The sequence below is a fragment of the Rattus norvegicus genome, chromosome X, assembly GCF_036323735.1.
Source record: "Rattus norvegicus strain BN/NHsdMcwi chromosome X, GRCr8, whole genome shotgun sequence".
NCBI lineage: Eukaryota > Metazoa > Chordata > Mammalia > Rodentia > Muridae > Rattus > Rattus norvegicus.
The window spans coordinates 76,636,289-76,643,806 of record NC_086039.1 but is presented as its reverse complement, the minus strand read 5'-3'; the positions used below and the strand labels follow the sequence as shown (position 1 = coordinate 76,643,806).

The 7,518-nt window shown below is 42.8% G+C and overlaps 1 pseudogene; it reads right to left on the bottom strand.

Annotated features, from left to right (window-relative positions):
- Positions 1-4,883: 4,883 nt before the first annotated feature.
- On the bottom strand, positions 4,884-5,745 carry Phb1-ps10 (prohibitin 1, pseudogene 10; annotated as a pseudogene).
- Positions 5,746-7,518: the final 1,773 nt, after the last annotated feature.

Genomic DNA, 7,518 nt, shown 5'->3' with positions numbered 1-7,518 from the left:
GCCAAAAATACAGACAGAGGTGCCGTTAGTCCGGATCTTTCTCCTCCCAGATTGGGCCCCGAAAAGTCGGGCCCCTAACACCCTTGGAACGTCTTCCAGGGCTGCGGGGCGAGAAGTCCGAGCTCATCAGCTCCTTCTTCGTCCCGCCCAAATTCCAAACAACCTGGCTGAGCGCTCACAGAACAGACCTGGCTGAGCGCTCACAGAACCTGGCTGAGCGCTCACAGAACAGACCTGGCTGAGCGCTCACAGAACAGACCTGGCTGAGCGCTCACAGAACAGACAGAATAAGGCAGAACGAGACAAAATCAGACAGACAGACAGACGCCGGCCAGCTTACCTCCCAGTGGGTGGTCGGTGGTCCCTGGGTGGAGGATCTCCTTTCCCGGCCAACGCACCAAATGAAAAGCTCTCAGGGAGAACTTTCCCTCAGGATGGAGACCCTCCAACTCTAAAGACCAGACCGAGACACCACAGGATGCAATCAGCAAGAGGATTTGGTTTATTGTCGGGATACACAGGCACAGGCACCTGCGGGCGCTTCAGTCACTCGGGGGACTGGCGTGCCCCACAGAACCAAGGATGGGCTTTTATAGGATTTTGGGGAGCAGAAGCAAGCATACAGAAGCAGATGCATGGTTACAGGGATATAATTGGTGGATTCTAATATGGCAAGGGTTCAGCCCGGGGGCAAGTTTCCTAGCTACCTTCTTGGAACATAACGACTGACTCGGCCCCCCACCAGGGTGTGGGACCTCTCCCGGGGCTTTTTTCATTGTCAGGTGCTCAACCGCAGTCGTCCTGTTGCCAGGCCTTCAACCAAACACATCCTGCTTGGCAGCTGCTTTGTACTCAGTGTTTTAACCTTTCTCTGAACCAGTCATCTTAAGTACAGCCTTGCAAAATGGCGTTACTGCTGCTAAGCTGGGGTCTTTCAAACCTATTTACTTACGAGACTTCCACCTACTTGCACCACTTTTGCCTCCTGCATTTCAGATTCTTAGACTTTCCAGCACTCGGCTCATTTTGTTCCAAAGATTTACCTCTATGATGACAATTATATTGCATCTTTTATTTTGTCTCCCACCCCACTACACTCTGATTCCCAGTCACTGATCCCTGAGTCCTTAATACTCAGTCACATGGAGAATTTTGAACCATTAACCCTTTGCTTAAATGATGTTGTTAGGTTTGGAAGAAGACAAAACTAATAGACCTTGAAAATGGCAGTGACATAGTGAACAGAAATCCCATCCTTCAGAACTGTTAGTCAAGCCTTTGGAGGGGGGGATCGCAATTTATAAAACAATGAGGAGAAATGAGAAGAGGCAGAGGACATTGTTGGATGTGTTTGATAAATCAATTTCAAAATTTGCAAATTTATAAACTTTCCTGTTACAGGCTGCATTTCTTAATAAAATTTTTTGTTCAATTGAGTTCTTACAGAAGAGGTAAATAGACTTGAATGTATAAATAAATTGTGTCTGTATACAACCTCTGCCTCCAACTAGTCATATAGCCAAAAAAGGTACCCTGCTTTTCTAAGCTTTGATATTTTCATATTAAAATTTACAAAAGTAACAGGCTTACAGCTGGGTAAGCTCGCCCTTTCTAGTTCTTTCTGAACTCTGGCTGTCTGGTTAAACTCAGCTGTTCTGGCTCGAATTCCTCTCCAAGCTGACTGATTCCATCTGGCTTCTCTCAGCTTCTCACGGAATTGATCTGCTTGGCCTCAAACTAATTTATTCTATGGTAATTTGTTCTAATCTCCTGACTTCTTCTTATTCTCTGACTTCAACTGCCTCTGCTGCTCTGCACAGAACTGACCTGCACTCACAAACTCGGCAGCACTGTACTCACTGCACTGATACCCCACCGACGAGCTCTACTCCACTGCGCTGAACTCAATTGATTACACAGAATTGACTCCTGAGTGCTGGAATTCAAGGCATATATCACCACACCTGGACCTAAGCTTTTCTATACCTGGAACTTGCTCTGTACCAGGCTGGCCTTGAACTCAGAGTTCTGCTTGCCTCTGTCTCCTGGGATTAAAGGTGTGTCTGTATTTCAGCCAGAATAGCCAGGTTACCAGATTAAAATTCCTTTATAAAATTTTAAAAAACTAAATCTGTTTCAATATATTGTGGTAAAATGCATGTAAACAGTACATTGGCTGGTAATAAAAAGTGAATTTGTAATCTATTCATTGCTGTCAAGTAAGTCTGCTAGCTGTGGCAGTGACAGTGAGCTTTGTCTTCACTGTTGTAACAGCAGTACTATGAGAACTAAGTCAAAGTGCTAAAGATAGGTTTTCATTGGCCCTCCCTCCCTTGCTCCTTCCCTCTCTCTCTCCTTCCCTCCTTCCCAGCTACAGCTGTCTACTAAGAAATTGTTGGCACAACTGATAAAGTTAATTAAAGAACATAGCTCAATCTTATGCCAATGAATCTATTCCCGTTCCTTTCAGTAAATACACAAAATAAGAGAATGGTTTGGTTCTCTAAAAGAAAGAGCATGGTTCTTATTTTAACTATAAAATCATATTGGTATATTTTGTTCCTTCACATTTATCCTCTTCTTTTGTTATTTTCATCAAATGTGATCTTATCCGATGTCTCACAATCTGTATAACCCCCAAGGATCAAACATCACTGGAGACTGATGTTCTTGGTAGAAAGGTATTATTATTTTTTTAATCTCAGTACGGTTCACTAAACTTTGCTTGTATCCATAATATCATGCATAGAATTTAAGTGTGTGTCCGAGCTTTTTGGTGTAGAGAAAAACCTGAGAAGTCTTAAGCATCTTTTCTAATTGGTGTTTCATCCTCCTAGGTTTTATAGAGAGCTCCAGGGAAGCTGGTAACTGCTTGCCACCAGAGGGCAGCAAAAGACCAGCCCATACTGGGAAAGGGGTGGGAGGACGGAGCAGAAACAAAGCAAACTGCAGTTATAATCTGTTGTCTCACTTAAGAACTCATAACAAAGAACCGCACACAAAAGGAAACTAAAAACATCAACAAAATACATCTTGATATACTGTATTAGACATCCTGCTTTGGCCACAAAAGCACTGTTCGGGCCTTAAGCACAGGGACAAAAGGCAGTCATGACTGAGTAAGTTAAAATTGATGTAACGAAGTCAGAAGAATATAAGCACCGTATTTATTGATTTAAGACACAACCAGGAAATAGATCGAGGAATTCAGTCCCCAGACAAATTAGGTTGTTAATCCAATTACTAAAGTTAGTGCCAAAGATACAATAAAATCAAAGCAAACTAAGAAGACCAAGGAAAACAAATAGTCCAGGCCTTAAGTTAAATTGGACAATGCTTTTGCAAAATAGTCAGAGAGAATTTCACCATCTCTTGAAGTAATATTATTTTATTATTTACAACTTGTAGCAAGGTGGAGGCATGCTCTGAACATTCAAAACTTGGGAAATTCTAGGCAGTTTGACACTCACATTGTCAGGTTCAGCTTTGGGATAGTGAAACCTTTTGTGAATGCTTTTTTGTGAAAATCCGTGAAGAAGATGTCAGCCTTTGAGCAGTTACACTAATCCATGTTTCCACAGAAAGGAATTAAAGTTAACCACATCTCAGTGACACGTCTAATGTTCTTTACTCTGTAAGTTCCAAGGATTGCAGACTTCCAGACTGGTTTATGTCACGAAACAAAATATGAATATCATAATAAAATAATACATAATGTGAATGGAACCTACAGTTGGTTTAAACCTACAAAGATGGTTTAAGGTAGCTACTGATCAGATCAAGGGCAGAAGTTGTCTACCAGAAGCTACACCCTTCCTAATAACATCCTATTTTATGCCTGAAAAGTTAACACTTGCCCAATAGGTCTAATATCAGCAATAATCCTCTCCGTTCATTTGCTGCTACTTACTACTTCTATGTTTTCTTTTCTTTTCTTTTCTTTTCTTTTCTTTTCTTTTCTTTCTTTCTTTCTTTCTTTTTTCTTTTCTTTTTTTTTTTGAGGGTCTGGGTGTCATTTATTGACAGCAGCTTACATTGTGTTTTCTTTCCTTGATTGCTTCCTTCGGAGCACTGGCCCACAGCCCTTGGGAAGGAAGGGCAATCTCGGAGAGAGGGAGCGGGAGGGCAGGCGCACGTGTCCTTGGCAGGTGTGCTCAGCCTCCCCCCCCCCCCGGCAGGCAGGATGCAATCCTTCAAGCTGGAATCCCATTGGGTATTTGAGAGGACCGATGTGTGTGTGGGGGGGTCGGACAGGAAGTCTTCCACAGGACTCACATCTCAGTCCAGGCCTCTTGTCCTATCCAAGTCTATCCAAGGTTTAGGTCTCTGGTGGGGGCAGCAAAATTAGGCCCACCCACCTTGATGGGCAGATTCTTCACTCCATGCCCTAGTCGCACACACACACCTGCTTCCGCTGGTCACGGTTAAGAGGGAATGGCCTTACAGTTAAGGCAGACCACTTCCTCCGGCCCTCCTTAGCTGCCTCTGTCCGGGTTCATATGGCTGGGAAAATTGAGGGCTTGCCTTTTGGTTCACGTGTGTGTGCCACTGTCTGTAAATCTTCAATATATGACAGAATGGAGGCTCTAGGTCTACTCAGGCTGCCAGCTGGCTCCCGGTCTACCACACACACTGCCCTGCCTTTCTTCTGCCAACTGCCAGCACCCAGGGTAGAAGGCCAGTCTGCATAGGCACTTGGCAATTTTGTTTATGAAAGTGGGTAGAGTGTAACAATAAAAGCTTCATTTGATAATTAGAGATCTGAAGTGATTTTACCTTTATTTCCTTCATGTTAAGCCAATCATTAAATTTCACAGTGATTTCTGGGGTGGGGCACAAGGAAGGCGTCATTCAGAGCGACGCAGGCGGTGACCTGGTTGGCCTTACTGGGGGAGCTGGAGGAGCAAGGACTGCCCTGCTGGCAGGTAGGTGATGTTCCGAGATGGGAGAGCTGGTAAGCAATGTCCTCAGCAGCTTCCAGCTTTCACAGCCCGATCAGGCCATCCCCAGCGGTGGCCAGCGAGTTGGCGATCAGCTCGGCTGCCTTGGAGTCCCCCTCAGCAGAGATGATGGCCGCCTTCTTCTGCTGCTCAGCCTTTTCCACTACAAATCTGGCTCTCTCAGCTTCCTGCTGAGCCACCTGTTTGGCTTCCACCGCCTCTGTGAACTCCTTCCTGAAGGTCAGATGTGTCAGGGACACTTCATCCAGGATGAACCCGAAAGTTGTTGCTCGCTCTGTGAGGTCATCGCTCACCTGCCTGGAGAGCAGCTCTCGCTGGGCAATCAATTCTCCAGCATCGAATCGAGCCATCACCGACTTGATCTCTGTGGTGCTAGATGGCAGCACCTGCTCATCATAGTCCTCGCCAATGCTGGTGTAGATACAAGGAAGCTGGCTGGCCACCGGCCGGAAGAGGATACGTAGTGTGATGTTGACATTCTGCAAGTCTTTGCTGCCCGTGATGACCGGCACATTCCGAGGTCGAGAGCCGCAGTCAAAGCTTCTGTACCCAGAGGATGAGGAAGTGAGTCCCTTCCCCTACCACGATGTACTGCTCGGCACGGAATCAGTCGAAGATGACAGCTCTGTGTCCGGCATCCACGTTATATAAAGCAGAGTTCACCACGCCTCTTGCAACTGCTAACGCCAGGCCAAACTTTCCGATGGACTCAAACACTTTGGCAGCCATGACTCCTTCTGTTGCTTCCACTCACACCTGTTTCCGCTCTGACCTCCACATGAATTCCTCGGCCTCGCGTCTACTTCCAGGTTTTCAATGTGGAAACTGAACAGACGAGGAAACTTGGCAAGTCACTTAATCTGAACCCATCAAAAAACTCTTTCCCAGGAGTTTAAACTGAGGAACGCAGCAAATCAGAAAGAAAATTTATGACATATTATTATATTATAGTAGCAGCCATGCTGAGGATGATTACACATTGTCAACCAAGAATTCTTCTAAATAGGTGAGTGCTTAAAAAAAAAGTTGCTATGATTTTGATCTTCTATTTCTTCTTTTCTTAGATTCCTCTGACCTTACTGTCTAAACACAACAGTTTGAAGAGTTTGTGGTATTTTCTTCTTTCTGGGCTCCCCTATATTTTTCATTTTGCTAAAATTTCTTTGTATTTTTTTTTGCCAGAGAAAGCCAAGGTCATGCAACATTATTCTGAATTTAACTATATGTCTCTGTGGTATAAATTTGGACTCAAAAGCTATATTAAATATTTCTTTGTTCTGAAGTTCTGTGTTCAGTGTGTTCATTTCATTCCTCATCTATGGTCAGGAAAGTAAAAAGAAGACATTTCAAACTGTATGGACTCAAAGTTTGTGATCTATGAAATGTGGAACAAAATATGAATGATGAGCCCATGACTGCACTAACGGAAAGAAGAGGCAAGTGTTTGGAGAGATAGTTCAGTAATTTAGAGCTATTTTATTGCTTTCATTGAAGACTAGGTTTAAATTCTGAGACCATACCATCCATATTTTAATTCCAGAGTACTAGGGATGCATGTGGAAAACATACTTACATGCAGGGGAAATAATCATATATACAAAAGAACATAAATAAATCTAAGAAAATATTTTACCAGCTGTGATCTTAATACTGTCACTCTATTTATACATCTATCAAAGTCAGATGTCCTTAACTTCAACTAGGAAGTAAACAAATTTGTCATCATGTGTTTAACCAGCATGAAAATTATTCTGTATCATACAGTTCCGGTTATTCTATAGCTGCAATCATAAATACAGGCATCTGTTGATATTGAAATGGAGCGGAAATGTAGAAATCATTTCCAAAATTCTTCAAATCTGCCTCGCCACTCAGCATGTCAGAGTTATTATATTCCTTGGTCTTAGAGCTGCACCCATCATACGAACTGCACTTGCAAGATTATTTAATTGTAAAGTGTGTTACATGTTTTCAAAATCTTTGTGCTTATCATGTGCATATAACATGTAAGAGATATTACATGTACTTTTTGTGAAAAGAAAGCACTGAAATGGATATACAGGTTTTACTGGACAGAAACATTTTAGACTATTTCTTGTAAACTTACTTTCTAATACAAGAAATTATACATACTAATTAAATGTTGGTCATATTTCGATACATGTGTACATTGTATAATCGAGTCAAACATATTTTTCTCTTCAAAAATATAAATTCTTTATGGCAAAAATAATACTAGAAATCATTCTTTCAGCCTTTGAGAGAGATGACACACGACCATTACCTGCTGCCCTCAGTATGCTACACAATAGTGTGGCAGAACTCGTTCTTATTTAGCTGGAGTTTTCTACTCCTGACATTCTCCCTGGCTTCTAGCAATTACATTGTCCTAGGGAGTTTGATGAGATCAACTTTTTTCACATCCCACTTATGAGTGAAACGATGTCATACGTGCATTCATGTTCTTGGCTTATTTCACCACACACAATAGTTTCCATTTGTATCCATGTTATCACAAATGACAGGATTTCATTATCTTTGAGGCTGAGTCATGCTC